Source organism: Propithecus coquereli, unplaced genomic scaffold (assembly GCF_000956105.1).
Source record: "Propithecus coquereli isolate 6110/MARCELLA unplaced genomic scaffold, Pcoq_1.0 Scaffold228, whole genome shotgun sequence".
In the NCBI taxonomy this organism is placed as follows: Eukaryota; Metazoa; Chordata; class Mammalia; order Primates; family Indriidae; genus Propithecus; species Propithecus coquereli.
Window position 1 is genome coordinate 1719401 of NW_012147819.1, and position 16762 is coordinate 1736162.

At 41.1% G+C, this 16762-nt stretch overlaps 1 protein-coding gene across 1 annotated transcript in view; it reads right to left on the reverse strand.

The window, feature by feature from the left end:
* Window positions 1–7149, reverse strand: part of RNF175 (ring finger protein 175) — a 27103-nt gene extending 19954 nt beyond the window's left edge. Inside the window, exons 1-2 of the mRNA XM_012645236.1 lie at window positions 7051–7149; window positions 6338–6396 (exon numbers count right to left, since the gene is read on the reverse strand). The gene's annotated coding sequence lies outside the window, so the exon portion shown is untranslated. The remainder of the gene's footprint in view (window positions 1–6337; window positions 6397–7050) is intronic.
* Between the last annotated feature and the right edge of the window lie 9613 nt (window positions 7150–16762).

Below are 16762 nucleotides of genomic sequence, written 5' to 3' on the forward strand. Positions count from 1 at the left end.
ATAAATAAATAAATAAAGTCTTGGTTATAACATCTAAGATCAGTAACCAAAACTACTTGACAGGACCTCAAGATGTCAATGACAAAGGCAAGGCCACAGCCGTTCGTTCTTTCGTTGTCAAACAAGAAGACATCTCCCAGGCTCATCAATCCTCTTTTATTGCTCTATCCCCGTAAACGATCTGAAGTCCTCTTAGAATTGCTCAGAATCTTCTTTCCGAGAAACCCAGAGTTGTTGTTATACACGTGCATTTGAGCAAAAATACACACAGAGTAAATCTGAAATTAATATCTACAGAGTTCAGGAAAAAATCCTATAACCTACTTTTTTGCTTTTAATTTCAGGGAATACATTCAAGGAAAAGTAAATATTCTTTACTCTTGCCTGAAGTCGTCAGATAATTGCTTTAATTTTCCATCCAATTTTGTGAGTATGGTTCAAGTTAACGAACAAGTTAGCACCTTTGTTTATGAAATTGAGATAAACATATGTGCACAGATAGGAAAACTAGGCTTTACTTAAGGAAGTAGAATAGTTTTCATGAGGACTCAAAACCACATACATGCTAAGTGACCAAGACTCAAGATGTGCTTCTTTCAGCACTCAGCATTAGCAACTATTAGCAATGACCCCATGCTATTGATAATGAAAGTACACAGTCCCTTAAAAACGTCTTATCAGTATTTTGGTAGCTGATTATGGAGATAGTTCTCTGTCATAAATTATATATTTGCTGACTTTTTGAAGTTCATTACTTATGAAAGGAAAGAAGGAATGGACATGAACTCCATCTTTCAAGATCTGATCATCTGTTATTTTCATTTTTCATCTCTCTGTTTGAAGAATTTGATGCATTTTTACATTTCCCCCTAAAAATACTGAAACTTTTTGAATAAAAAGTTAAGAGTTTTTTGAATAGATTAGTTGAATCAGTCCATTTTAAGTCAGTGGAACTACTATGCTGTTGTTATATTTTATACTTTAGATCTAAGCTAAAATTTCTAAGACCAATCCATTTCTTCAAATCTAAGGAGTTACAGTCTATGATAGTTTGGAGCTACAGTTGGACTATATTTTTACAAAACTAGTTGTCTTCCTGTGGATCCATAAGTACAAACTATTTCTAGAAGATCCCAAATTTCTCTTCCTTGATGCCTGGATTTAATTAATAATGAATAACAATGTTCAATGTATAGACACACTACTTTTAAAAATAGGCTTTGGAGATCAGAAATGAAAGGAGAGCAAAAAAATTGTTATAATGTATTATGCATGCAAATATTTAAATATTTCTTAAATATCTTTAAAGTGTATACCCAGGACCATATTTTCTCAACACACAAAGGTCAGAAATTTGCATTGTGAATTCAGTAATTGTGTGGGAAGTCAATTTCCTATGAGGGCCACATTTCAATGGCAGTTTTAAAGATTCTTTATCAATTTCCAGAGCACTTAAAACTTCTCATTTTTAATAGTAACTGCCACATATGAAATGTAGGAATGTTGTGCCTCATAAATAAACACATGAAATATGCGAAATCGAGGCGCATACATGCAAGGAGGAAGCCTAGCATCTGAAACACATTATTAATGCCAGAGGGGTCACCATCTGGGCATGTGCTTATAAAACACATCTGCATTACTGGTAACGGGCAGCCGGGGCATCTGAATCACATCACCCGTGTTCTCCCCACCCCACACATCACAGCAGGAGGAATTTCCTGACGAATCAGATGCTGCCCAAAGGTACCATTTTTTTTCCTTGTTGCCATGCACATAATGAATCTGAAAAAAATTGCAGATCAAGTCAAAGCAAAGATACCCTTCATTTATCTAATTGTACCGAATGATGAATGAGCCATGAAATATTAAAAAAAGAGAGAGAGAAAGAAGTTATGTTATATTCATTTCCTTTGCTGCAAATCTCAAATTATTTGTAACCATTTGTTTAGGGTGCGGGTGGAGGGAGACCAGGGGGATGCTCAGAGGTAAGCAGGAAATTTTCATGGAAATAAATGACTTTAGCTAACAGCGTTACTATCAGCACAAAGCCCATGAAGGAAAGTGTGGACATAAATCAAACAAGAAAAAAAGTATGGAATCTTGGCATAGGAAGGGCCCTTAGAAATTCAGTTGGTCCATTTTTCTATCTCCATGTCAATCCAGGTAGTTGATTTTGTTATTTAAACTCTTAAAGGAGATTCTGCAATGTTACGTATGTATGTGTATAAGAATGTATGTGAGTATTTGTGCCTTGCCTCATTTTAAAAAGATTTGAGGAGACATAATGCTTTATTGGCACAGTAATATTTTCTAGTGTTTCACAGCTATTAATAGGCAGGAAGTTTGATTTAAATAGAGCAATGTTTCAATCTGGCAAATTATTTGCTGTGTATTGAGGCAAGTTAATAGTGTGTTTGAAACCCAAATTCTGTGGATGTAGTCATCACACCTTCTACTGAGTTGAAGAGTAGTATAAAGATTCTTTTTTGGCACCTTCCTCCCTACTTTGGGCAGATATGGAAAGTAAGTGCACATAAAAGAAGGTGGAGAGGGTGATGCTAAACAAAATTTTATTTTTAATTAAATGCTGCTCAAAGCATTTGGAAATAATTTAACTTTTGAGGCTTTGCCTATGTCTACACCATGTCAAGATTACCAGCTGGAAAGAGAAAAATTCAAATATCCAGATGCTTGGTCCATACTTTGCTAAAAATGTGCCTATTTGGAAACAGCCAGGTATCTAGTAGTATCCCATACAAAATAAGAATTTTCTACCTTCCATCCACTTTCTATCTGTACTTTTTGGCATCACATAGGAGCAGTTAATGTTACGTTTTTAAAGAAACCATTTCCTTTGCTTTAGGTATTTATAATAAGATGCTCTGCTGTACACAGCTCCTACAGATCACAGAACATTATCTATCTAGACAAACGATCACTTCAGAAGATGGGCATATTTGTTGGAAGTTGTATCAGAAAATGTTCTGAGCTTTTTGAATTAGTCCTTCTCCTCTTGAGTACATGGTCTGAGTTTCTTGTAAACAATATGACACAGGAGCAACTGCTTCAAATACAAGACAAGGACAAAGTCTTTTTGGCCTATAGCACCTCAAAATCATCAAATAGAAATGGCAGAGAAGTGGTACAATATAGTGTAAGTCAGCTGGCTCATGGGGCATTGTTTCCTTTCAAGGGCAGAGGGCTTCCTAGGCAAAATCCACACCTGTGTTACTATGGAAACAGAATATTTTTTTCTTTTCCAATCCAAAGGTAATTATTAATTATAAAGAAAGGATGGAATAGGGCAATGAGCTGATTCCTTAAGAATCCAGGTTTCTTCTTAAACAGACTCCAGAAATTCTATTGTGGGTATTTCCATTTTGCAGATAAGGAAACCAGGGTTAAGATACAGTTAAAGAGCTTCTCTTTGATATGAGTGAATAACCAGTAAGGGGTGATTCTACTCTCATTCACTTAAAAAATTATCCAAGTACAATATAAAGGATATTTTAATTGACAACAGTGACATGGCAAAAAACTGATACATTTGCTTTAAAAAAAAAAACAAGATTCCCCTTTCTAAATGAAATATTCAAAATTGCCTAAACTTAAATATCATACAGAACTCAAAAGAATTCCTTTAGACCCTGTACTACACAGGAAATAATAATGACAGATAATAATGAAATAAAATACTGGTCTAAGTCAACACTTCATATGTCGCAGGCAAGTCTTCGTATGCAATGACCAGTCCAAGATCCAGAACCATGTATGGAGTTAATTGAGGACCTTCTCCCTTTGCAGCATTTCTCCATTTAGGCCATGCTTGATTCTAAAACAGAGGTTTTCGAAGTGTGGTCCCAGGACCAGTAGCATCAGCACCACCAGAGAACTTATTAGACATGCATACTTGGGCCCCTACTGAATCAGAAACTCTGAGGGTAGGACCTGGGAATTTGATTTAATAAGTCCTCTAGTCAATTCTGATGCACCCTAGGATTTGAGAACTACTGCTGTAAACATTGCAATGGCCATGCCTCAGGTCCAACAAGGCTTAAGGTGGAACGCTAAGGCCCTAGATGGGAAAGGTCCAGTGGAAATGCTTGAGAGGGATTGGTTTCTGAAGATGGAATCTTATCCTGTGTTGTCGAAGTCAGTGCAGTGTTTGCATGAACGCATTTCCATTAGTGTGCAAACAATTAATGCCACGATAGTTTACTGCTAATGAAACAACAGAAGGCAGTGTCTTAGTTCATTTTGTGTTGCTATAACAGAATACCAAGGATTCGGTAATTTATGATGAAAAGGAATTTATTTGTCATGGTTCTGGAGGCTGGGAAGTCTGAGACCCAGTGGCTGGTATCTGGTAAGGGCCTTATTCCCATGGTGGAAGGCAAGAGGGCAAGAGAAAGTGAGAGAAAAGGGGGCCAAACTTGTCCTTTTATAAGGAGCCCTTTCCTAAGATAATGAACCTACTCTTGCAATAAAGGCATTAATCCATTCATGAGGACAGAGCCCTCATGACCTAATCAACTCTTATTAGGCTCCACTTCCCAATACTGTTGCACTGGGGAATAAGTTTCCAACACATGAACATTGGGAGACACATTCAAACCATAGCATTCTGCCCTGGCCCCCAAATTCATGTTCTTCTCATATACAAAAAAGACACAAAAAACAAAAATGGAGTCTCATCTAAATCAGATATGGTTGAGACTCAAGGCATGGTTCATCCTGAGCCAAACTTCCCTCCAGCTGTGAGTCTGTGAAATTAAACAAGCTATCTAATTCCAAAATACAATTGTGGGATAGGCATAGGATAGACATTCCCATTCCAAAAGGGAGAAATAGGAAAGAAGAAAGGAGTAACAGGTCCCAAGCAAGTCCAAAATCCAACAGGGTGAATAATACTGAATCTGAAGGCTTGAGAATAAACTTCTTTGACTCCATTTTCCACTTTCTCAGCACACTGGGGCAGGGATTGGGCCCCCAAGGCCTCAGGCAGCCCTGCCCCCATGGCTTTACTGGGCTCAGCTCATGCGACAACTCTCATGGATTGGAGCCTTGTGACTGTAGCTCTCCCAGGCTGGAGTTGCATGCTGGTAGCTCTACAGTTCTAGAGTCTGGGGGCAGCCCGGCCTCCATGGCTCCACTAGACCTAGTGGGGGCTCTCTGTGGCAGCTCGGACCCCATAATTCCAGTGGGCATTGTCCTAGTGGGAGTTCTCTATGGCAGCTCTGCCCCTGCGACAAATCTCTATTTGGGCTTTTGGGATGTCTGCGACATCCTTTGAAATCTAGGTGGAGGCAGCAATGGCCCCACAGCCTGTACCTGCTGCACACCTGCACCATAATGCCGCCAAGGTTTACAGCTTATACCATCCAGAACTGCAGATCAAGCTGCACCTGAACTTGCTGGTGACACAGTATGGGCAGCCAAGGAGCACTGTGCTGGAATGCAGAGAGCAGAGTCCTGAGCAGCCAGCCCATGCATGGAAGGCACCCTGACCTCGTTCCCTGAAGCCATTCTGCCTTCCTAGGGCTCTAGGCCTGTGATGGGAGGGGCAGACTCCAAGCCCTCTGTAGGCCTTTGGGGCCATTGTCCATTGCCTTGACCAATAGCACCTGGCTTTTCTCTGTCCATGCTAATTTCCTTGTTAAAGGGTCACTTGCCCACACCCTTGCATGCTTTTTTGTTCTTTACATAGCTAGGCTGCAAATTTTCCAAATTTTTACATTCTGTTTCCATGTTAATTATAAATTCCATATTTAAATCATTTCTCTCTTCTCTCATTTTACTATATTCAGTTAAAAGAAGTTATGCAGCTCCTTCAATATTTTTCTTAGAAATTTCTTCCACCAAATATCCTAGTTTATCACTCTTCAATCTGCCTTCCATAAAGCCTTTGGGCACGGACATGATTCAGCCAAGTTCTTTGCGATTTTATAACAAAAATGGCCTTTACTCCAGTCTGCAATACCTTGTTCCTCGTTCCCTCTGAGACCTCATCAGAATGGCCTTTATTGTCTACTAACACTCTGAACATCATCACTTAAGTAATCTCTAAGACATTTCAGACTTTTTCCATAATTCTTTTCTTCTTCTGAACCCTCATCCGAATTGCCCTTAATACTCCATTTACAGCAACACAGGCTTTTCCTAGCCTGCTCCCCCAAACTCTTCCACCCTCTGCCCGTTACCCAGTTCCAAGCCACTCCCACATTTTCAGGAATTTGTTGTAGTAACAGCTCCACTTCTCAGTACCAATTTTCTGTCTTAGTCTATTTCGTGCCACTATAACAGAATACCATAGACGGGGAAATTTATTTCTCACAATTCTGGAGGCTGGTAAGTCCAAGTTAGAGGGGCTGGCATCTGGTGAGGGCCTTCTTGCTGCATCAACTCATGGCAGAAGGTGAGAGGGAAAGAGAGAAGGGGAGAGAGAAGGGGAGGGCTGAACTCTTCCTTTTGTAATAAACCCACTCAATAATGGCCTTCATCCATTCAGGAGGGCAGAACCCTCATGGCCTAACCACCTCTCATTAGGCCCCACCTCCCAGCACTGCTGCACTGGGGATCAAGTCTCCAACACATGAACTTTGGGGGACACATGCAAGTCATAGCAGACAGCCTCAACCTTTGATTCCTAATCCTCCTTTTCCTGGGTGTTGGCAGAAATTGTTCATGCACAAGAGGAAAATTGGTTTACTTAAACCACAGTTTCTCAATCTTGGCATTACTGACATTTTGGGCCAGGTAATTTTTGCAGTGGGGAGCTGTCCCGCATTGTAGGATATATACAGTAGCATCCTTGGCCTCCGCCCACTAGGTGCCAGTAGCAACTCCCCCACCCCTCCAAGTCCTGACAATCAAAAATGTTTCCAGACAAGGCCAATATCTCTTAGAGCAGAAATTGCACTTGGTGAAAACCACTGACTTAAACCAGAGCAGTTCCTTCAAAGTAGTAACAAAGGAAGAATGTGGCCTGGAAAGGACAGTCAAGCTGACAGGCTAGAGCAGGCTTCCAGCAGCCCCAGGGTGACTCACATTGTAGGACCGGCCGTGCCTCTGTCTCCACTGCACCAGCACTATCTGGGCGATGATCAGAGCGCAGAGGAAGATCAAGATCATCTCCACGTGCATGGACTCGTGGCCACGGTGCATCTTGTACATTCTCTCCTGCTGCAGGCTAAAACCAGCAAACGAGGTCATCTGAAAAAGCTCTCAACCCTTGCACATTTAGAAAAAAAAAAAAAAAAAAAAAGCCAGCTTGGCTCACAGGAAACAATTGGGGATTTCAAATGTAGAAATTGGTAAGCTTTGATTATAAAATTTTTCTACATTTTTCTTGGTTCCTTCCCTTCTCCCAGGTTTGGGGAAGGGACAGCTGAGAGGAGGAGCCTGATTCTATCAGCAAACCCAATTCCTCTCAGCCCTTTGCTTTTCCATGTGGTTTTGGCCTCAGTCTTGTCTTTTTAAGTTAAGTGATGGGGCTAAAACGTACTGAGGGGCACTGGGAAGACCTGGGTTCCAGGCCCTGATCTGCTACTTCATCATCTGACTTTCTTGGGGAAGTCATTTATTCTCTCTGAGCCTCAATTTCCTCCTTTGCAAACTTAAAATAACGATCCCTCTGTAATTCATGGGCTGGCTGTAAGATTTTAAAGCACATACGTTATCTTATTTGTACCTATTGCAGAATAATAATTACTGTTAGGCTGAATCCTATGAAACTTCCAGTTCTGAAAGTCAAAAACGGTAGAATGTTGGTGATCTCAAGTAATTTATATTATTTTCAAGTAAAAAGATATCCTGTAGATGGTGCCTATGCCAAAGGACAGTATATTATCCATGGAGCAATGGAAAGCTCCTGAGTGAGTTGTATAAATTGCTGTAGAACTATTACAGGATATTATATAAATTGGAGTTGTATATAGAACTATAATAGTTGTAGAACTATTACAGACAGGGAGGAAGAATAGGCCTAAGTATTATCTTAGACATGTACCTTCAGATGATGGCTGGCTGTTTCAGTTTTTAGTTGGATGCTTAGTTTTGTACAGTGATAGAGAAAAACCACTAGAGTAGTAAGTTATTTGGTTTAACGTCCTAGAGCAGAAGTGCCTCGAAGAAAACCTAGAGCAGTGGTTGTTGAACTTTGCTGTAAGTTAGAAATCACTGGGGAGCTTTTAAAAATCCCAATTCCCAAGCCATACCCCAGATTACTTAAATGACCATCACCGGGTGTCATGGGCTGAATTGTGTCCTCCCAAAATTCATACGTAGAAGTCCTAACCCCCAGTACCTGCCAACCCAAGCCTGCCAGCACCTTGATTATGGATATTTAGCCTCCAGAGCTATAAGAAAATAAATTTCTGCTGTTTAAGCCACCCAATCTGTGGTATTTTGTTATGGCATTCCTAGCAAACTGACACAGGTTTCCCGGATGGGACTTGGGCATCAGTAATTTTTAAAGCTTCCCAGGTGATTTTAAAAGGCAGCCAAGATTGAGAACCACTGGCCTGGAGGAAAAGAGAGAGGTCCAGGGTCAATATTAGTGAAAAGGGTGAAATTATGAAGGAAGTTACTTTGTAAATATTGGTTAGCATCATCTTTCACCCCAGCTCCATCAGTCACAAAATCTCAAGGACTGGTTACAGCGTGCAGTTAGCTAGGGTACCAGTCAGAAAACACTGCAGAGCAGTAGTCTGTGCCGCACGATTGTGACTTTTCAAAGGCACCTGATGCCGGTTAGGTTCTCACCCTGTCCCTGCATTTCTACAGAAAAGGCCCCATCCAAACCCCGGGGGTGCCCCCTGCTGGAGAAGGTGTAAAAATGAGCCTACACAGCCTAGTAAATATTCCTGCTTGAGTTCAGCTTCTTTGAGATGGATTCTTAGAATGTTAGTGCTGTAAGTTCCCACAGATGGAATGAAACTCCTTCATTTATCAATAATTAAGCTGCAGCCCAAATCAGGTAAGTGACTGGAATAAAATTACATGGGTTACTAGCTTCTGTAGTTGGAAGCTGAACTCAGGAGACAAGAATGATTTCTAGAAGTTCATTAAAAAAAATACACTTGTTCCCCTGAAGAAATGGGAAGTGAAGAAAAAAGAAAAGGGTACAAGAGCTTGGCTATGGTTTTTACACCCCAAAATCCAAAATAACTAATTAATATTCTATGTAATTAAAAGACTTTGAACTTAGGCCATGTAGATAGAAGATTGAATTCATCATCAGTCCAAAATGGGACTCGCATAGATATAAACAAAATATGCTTTATGATATTAATCTATTTTTATATATAATAATGAAAACACATCTCAAATGGATTCATCTACGTGGAAGTACTTCGGAAGTGTAAATTGGTACACAAATGCAGTAAGTATTTTCTATTATGAGTAGGTTACAGTCATGATTGATTCCCATAATGCAAAAAAGGAAGAACTTTTCATTTTTATTTCATTTCATGTAGTGCTCACAGGCCCCACAATAGGTACTGAAACACACAGGAAACAGCATATAAAGAAAACCAGATGTGTCATGTGCCTAAAGTAAATAGTAACTTGACATAGCCATGTTCTGAAGGATACATTAGTCCAGCTTTGTGGGAATGCATGGATCACGCTGTAGAAAACAGATGAAATTCATACAGTTTTGATCTATGGTCTCTTTGTGCACACATGGCTATCCTACCCCACCTTCTCTATCCTGAAAAATTTACAAATAAAATGATGACTTCATTCAATTTCTCAACTGTTAAGGTAAAAATATAATTCTTAGTAAAACAGTTGTAAAAAATACTAATCACTTACTTCCACGCATCATCTGCGGAGAGCTTTGTGTGAGAGATCTGAAAGACATAAAAAGGGCCCTTATCAAAATTTCTTTATTTTCTTGGCTTGTATTTTAAAACATTACATGGGAAACCCAAACCATGAAAAATAACAATGTTCCCTAGTACTGGAATAATCTAGGATGAAAGTCCTAATAAAATAATTTGCTTACAGAACTAAAACAACACAAACAAACAAAAACCAGTAATCAGGTCACTGTTAATAAATATTTTATTCAGTTCTTAGGTCATAGAAGCATTCCTGTAGCTGTTCTGGCAAATCAGTCAAGGGTGTAGACAGTGGCCTCCCTGCCACTCTGGCTTCTGGGATATGACGTTTGAATCTGAGCACCCCTAAAAAACATCTATTTTGCTGGTGTCATAAATAATGTCAGTGAGTAAATATCATCTTCAAGTTCAAGGTTTTAGAGACAGAGCTGCACAGAGGCTCTGTTTGGAGCACTATCATGCCCTCCTATAAAGGAGGCATCATTACTGACCCCAGGGAAGGGAGTGATCTGGGCTCGTGACCTTGCAGATTGAGCTGAAGAGCACACAGACCATCACCAGGACAGTGCTTTTTGGACAACCTGCAAAGCCCACTCATGTGCTGCCGTCTCTTGATTACTGTTAATCTACTACATCTGGTCATTTGAAACCTCTAGGGCCAATCAGTGGAAAGACACAACCTTTTAACTTTCACAAAGAGTATAGACGGATTAGTCCCTAGTTCAGTAGTGTTAAAGGATACTGCTTGAAAGCTAAAATCTCCAATGATGGCAAAGAAGGGAAGGCAAATAAAACATTTTTTACACAAACCTGATATTAACCATATTTTTGCCCCGTTTTCTTCAAATGGTGTAAGCATCTAATACATGGAAAGAAACAAACACCATCCATGATTTAGTCTAGGATTTCTCTGACTTGAGGTAAACAGGCTCCATAATGTTATAAAATCTAGGCTTCTGTCAGAGGCTTGAAGGGGTTCCATTACGAGAGATAACAATGCTCCGGATGACACAGGTAAGTATAGGTTTAGGCAATATTTGCACAATGCCAGCGCTTTCTGACAATGCCAGGAAAGAGGAATTGGGTGGCACAGAGGGTGACACTGGCAGCTTCTCCATGGCTCTCTGCCCCCAAGTGATTCTACCAGGTGGGTAGGTCCTGAATACTCAAATGGAGATTACAGTAGCTGCACTCAAGTGCTGAGCTCCAGGAGCAAAGCAATCCTCAGGTAATAGAGATGCCTGAATCTCTTCCTTTGTTTGATAGGTCATTCTCTGCTGACTTCTGCTTTGGGGGAGAAAACATTAGATGAGTTTGGAGTCTTGAGCCATGCAGCCACCAAACTGAGCTGATTGGTTCTTTGGGAGATGACCTTAGGCATATCACTAACCCGTGTTTGTCTCCATTTCCTTATTAGAAACTGGAGATTGATATAATAGTTGCTCTTGTCTACATCATTGTAATATTGTGAGGATAAAGAAGCCATTATATGAGAGTTTTGTAAGAAAGTACTTAATCCATGGCTAACTATCTTAATAAAAGTTATAGTACTCCCTTCTTTTTGCAGTTTGAAATCTTCAGGTTCATAGTGCTCAATGTTAAAATTAGCTTAAAATAAGGAACCAGGTTTTTAGTTATGTTGAGAGAAAAATTCCATTTGCCTTTTACTAATAATATAGCCCCGGCATAATTGTCTCTCACTATCCACTAGATTCTAAGTCATTTTTAATGAAGTAGGATAAATTATTTTTCTGAAGACCAGGAAGGTTTAGAGGGTAGAAATTGTACCTGAAAATATTTCTGTTAAATGTAACTAAGAACTTATTTAGGTCAAGTGATATGGAAACCCTTATTTCCTAGAGAAAAAGTGAATTAGGATGATGATGATGATGATGATGATGATGATGATGATGATACTTTTAGAGACATCTCTTTTCTAATAATAATTCCAAATAGTACAACAGTTTTTTTCTAGGATAGGGCTTACTTTTTGGAGTCTTTTCAGATATACATTATTTTGCACGTCCATTCAAGATCATAAGAGGCTTTACTCTAGAAATTAAAATGACACTAACATTTATCTGGAAGGATAAGCATATAAGGATAGTCAGGAAAATTCAGAATAAGATGAGTTAAGACAAGGGTCTTGGACACTATATTCTGAAATCCATGATAAAGCCACAGAAATTAATTGAAAGTCGTACTGGCCCAGGAATAGGAAGACAGATGAGTGAACAGAACAGAGTCCAGGAACAGATCCAAGTGCATATGATAAATGAGTCACTTCAAATCAGTGAGGAGAAAATGGATTATTCAATAAATGGTGCTGGGACCACTGGCTGGGCCTTTGGAAAAAAAATAAAGCTGGATCCACACCTAATACCCTGCTTCAAAATAAATTCCAGATGGAGAAATATTTAAATGTAAGAAAGAAAATCTTATCAAAGAACCAACTTTTTGTTTTGTTGATCTTATTTTTTGTTTTCCATTTCATTTAGTTCTGCTCTGATCTTTGTTATTTCTTTTCTTTTGTTGACTTTGGGTTTGGTTTGTTCTTCCCTTTGTATTTCCTTGAGATGTGACATTAGGTTGTTAATTTGTGATCTTTCTGTCTTTTTGATGTAGGCATTTAAGGTTATGAATTTTCCCTTAAGGAATGCTTTTGCGGAGTCCCATAGATTTTGATAGCTTGTGTCTCCTTTGTCATTCAGTTCAAAGGATCTTTTGATTTCCATCTTAATCTCATTTTTGACCCAATAATCATTCAGCATCAGGTTGTTTAATTTTCATGAGTTTGTGTAGGTTCGAGTGTTTTTCTTGTGATTGATTTCTAGTTTTATTCCATTGTGATGTGAGAAGATACATGGTATGGTTTCAATTGTTTTGAATTTCTTGAGGCCTGTTTTATGGCCTAAGATATGATCAGTCTTGGAGAATGTCCCATCTGCTTCTGAGAAGAATGTATATTCAGTAGTTTTTGGGTAGAATGTTCTGTAAATGTCTGTTAGGTCAATGTAGTCTAGAGTCTGGTTTAGGTCCAGTGTTTTTTTTTTTATTTTCTGCTTTGATGATTTGTCCAGCTCCGACAGTGGGATGCTGAAGTCCCCAGCAATGATGCTGCTGCTATTTATTTCTTTGCTTAGCTCTAGTAAAATTTGTTTTATGTATCTGGGAACTCCTGTGTTACATACATATATATTAATATTGAGAATTGTTATGTCTTCTTGTTGAATTGCTCCCTTTACCATTATATAATGACCCTCCTTGTTTTTCTTTGCCTTTGTTGATTTAAAGTCAATTTTATCAAGGGTGCCCGGCTAGCTCAGTCAGTAGAGCATGAGATTCTTAAAGTCAATTTTATCTGACATGAGAATAGCTATGCCTGTTCTCTTTTGGTATCCATTTGCATGGAAAATTTTTTTCCATTCTTTCACATTGAGTCTATGTGCATTTTTTGTGGCTTAGATGTGTTTCCTGGAGACAGCAGATACTTGGGTTGTGGTTTTTTCATCCATTCAGCCAGCATGTGTCTTTTGAGTGGCACATTCAAACTATTATCGTTAAGAGATAGAATTGATATGTGGGATGATGTTTTGTTTAACATGTTGGGTAGTACCTTGTTGCTTTGCTTCCCCTCTTGTGCTATTGTTTTATAGGAGTTGTGAGCTTTAGCTTTTGTGGGTGATTTTACACTGGTGGCTGTCTATTGTGCTGATTGGTCTATAAAGCTGTTCTGAGTATTTCCTGCAGGGGCAGGTCTGGTTGTGACAAATTCCCTCAGTGTTTGCACTGAAAAGGACTTAATTTCTCCATCATATGTACAACTTAGTTTTGCAGGATATGAGAGTCTAGGCTGGCAGTTGTTCTGTTTAAGAAGATTGAAGATGGGGCCCCAATCCCTTCTGGCTTATAATGTTTCTGCTGAGAAATCTGCTGTTAGCCTGATGGGTTTTCCTTGGTAGGTCAGTTGTTGTTTATGTCTAGTTGCCTGTAGAATTTTCTCCTTCATTTTGACTTTGGCCTGGTTGATTACTATGCATCTTGGAGACGGCCTATTTGCTATGAATTTTCCTGGTATTCGATGTCCATCTTATATCTGTATGCCTGAATCTCTGGCAATACCAGGGATTGTTTTCCTCAATACTGCCTCCAAGTTTTCCTCAATAACTCCCTCAAATAGGTTTTTCATGCTTTTAGCTCTTTCTTCTTCTCCCTCAGGGACACCTATAATTCGAATGTTAGCTCGCTTCACATAGTCCCATATCTCTCTCAGTCATTGCTCAGACTTCTTTATACTCTTCTCTGCCTCTTTGCATGACTGGGTTAGCTCAAGAGCCTTGTCTTCAAGCTCTCAGATTCTTTTTTTTTTTTTTGAGACAGAGTCTCACTCTTTTGCCTGGGCTAGAGTGCTGTGGCATCAGCCTAGCTCACAGCAACCTCAAACTCCTGGGCTCAAGTGATTCTCCTGCCTCAGCCTCCTGAGTAGCTGGGACTACAGGCATGCGCCACCATGCCTGGCTAATTTTTTCTATATATTTTTAGTTGTCCGGTTAATTTCTTTCTAATTTTATTAGAGACGGGGTCTCGCTCTTGCTCAGGCTGGTCACGAATTCCTGAGCTCAAACAATCTGCCCACCTCGGCCTCCCAGAGTGCTAGGATTACAGGCATGAGCCACCGCGCCTGGCCGCTATCAGATTCTTTCTTCTACTTGGTTTAGTCTGTTGCTGATGCTTTCTGCTGTGTTTTGAAGTTCCCTAAATGACTCTTTCATTTCTTTAAATTCTATTATATCCTTTCTTATGTTGTCTAGCTCTTTAGTGACCTTTTCATTAATTTCCTGAAAATTTTTTTTTGGCTTATTTTTGTTGGGTTTCAGCTCTTCACTTCCATCCATTTTATTTGCCATCCATATTCTGAACTGCAATTCCTGTCATTTTGGCAATTTCCTTGTGGGTGGAATCCACTACTGTAGCTCCTTTGTGATCCCTTGGGGGTGTCAAACTATTTTGTTTTTTCATGTTGCTAGGGTTCTTTTGCTGGTTTCTTCATATCTGGCTCCTCTTCTCTCAGCTCTGGGTTAATAGGATTGCAGGGCACTTGTTCTCCTTCGTTGGGAACCCTCCAGTTTAGTCAGGGGAAGGGGAGAAACCTAGATGGAGCTTTTGTGACCTACTTTGGAATGTTAACCCATCAGAGGAGGGGCGGGTGCAGTGAGAACCTGTAGAACAGCTGTTCTGTTTTAACCTGTTCCCCTGTGATTGCCTCAGTTTGAGCCAGTGGTGGATGGATGATCTACGTGTGGTGTGGAGGGTTATTCCCTGGCTCGTTGTTGGAAGTTTGTATTGGGGGCTGGATGCGATCCTCTCCACCACGGTTATTATTGTGGGGGATTGCTCTGACTGGGGTAACCCACTAGAGGTGACAGTGGCTGCTGGGTGAGTCTATATAGGAAGTGGTTGTGGATGACCAGGCTGTGGGCTTTTGCATGACCCAGGTCCAAGAGTAATGTCAGGGCTGGGGAGTCCCAGGTGAAGCGTTGGACCTCAGGAGGTTTCTGCTGGCCTAGAAGCAGTGGTGGAGGCTCAGGAATAGCATGTTGGGGCCTAGGCTAAACTCTGGAATCTCAGGGGTGGTATCACAGGTCTGGTGGGGACCCTGGAACTATAGGGGCAAACCTTGAGTGCACCTAGAGCTTCAGAGACGACTCTGGGGATTATGGGAGAGCAGCACCTATGGAAAGCTGTTCTGCCAGCAGGGAGACTGCTAATGTCCACTTGCACAGGCAGTGGTTTGTCTCAGTGGTCCCGGGACTGCGCAGGCAGGCCAGAGCTGCTAGTCAGCCACGGTTCTCCCCACACACTTAGGACCTCTGAGGCTGCCTCCCAAGGCTTCCCAGGTGGTACTTATGGCATCTGTGGCTCCTCCTCTGCTCAAGTTTCACGCAGGAAAAGAGGCATGCTCAGCCCCCAGTCACAGGGCACGACACAGGGGAGCTTCTGTTCTATCTGCTCCCTCCCCGGCCTGGCGGGGGTGATGCAAAGGCTACTGCTGGAAGGCTGAGTCCTGAGCGGACCTGGCTCCACGCACCAGAGAGATCAGGATGGCGTTGTTTGCAGAAACCTGGGATTGGCAGCCAACAGATCTTTGCTGTACCTGCTCTCCGGCGCAATGTCTCTGCACAGACTCAGAGAAGCTCCCCAATCAGCCTAGAGGTTGGCATTGGATGAGGGAGACCTCTCACAGCTAGAGTTGCCTGAAACTGTTATTCCTCTCCTAAAAGGCAGTGCTCCCTCAGGTTGCTTCCATTCTGCTGTCTCCTCCTCTTCCCAGCAGTGTGGATTGTATTGGGACCCCCCAGCTTAATCTCTGAGTTGGTGGGTGGTGCTTGTGTGTAAGAATCAGCTACGCACTGTTTGATTGAGTCCGTAGATTCTGTGATGAGCTATACAGTTGTTCTACCTGTCAGTGGTTGATGCTTGCAGGAAAGAGCCGACTGCAGAGATGTTTTTTGTACCTATAATAGGCTTTAGCCCCTTCAGAGAAACACCTGAATGCCCAAGGAACTGGGAGGTGCCTTGTAGCCCCCAGGGGATTATTGCTGTTCTCCACCACAACAGAGGCAGGTGGAGGAGCAAGGCTGGGCGGGGTTAGTTGGGTGAGCCTGGAAGGCTCCGTAAAGTCTCACCAAGGGTTCAAAGTTCATATCCCAGGCCCCTGAGAAAAGCCGCTAAAGGAGAGGGGCCAAAGTGGTCTCTCAAGACTGGAAAGACTGCTTGTAGGGGAGGGGCCATCTGTAATTCACCAACTGGCTCTCAGAGTGAGCTTTGCCCCTCTCTGGCTACCCCTGCCCCAAGAGGCTCCCTCCAGTGTTTGTAAACGGGCGCCTGAACTCTCCATACTCAGTAGCAATGGC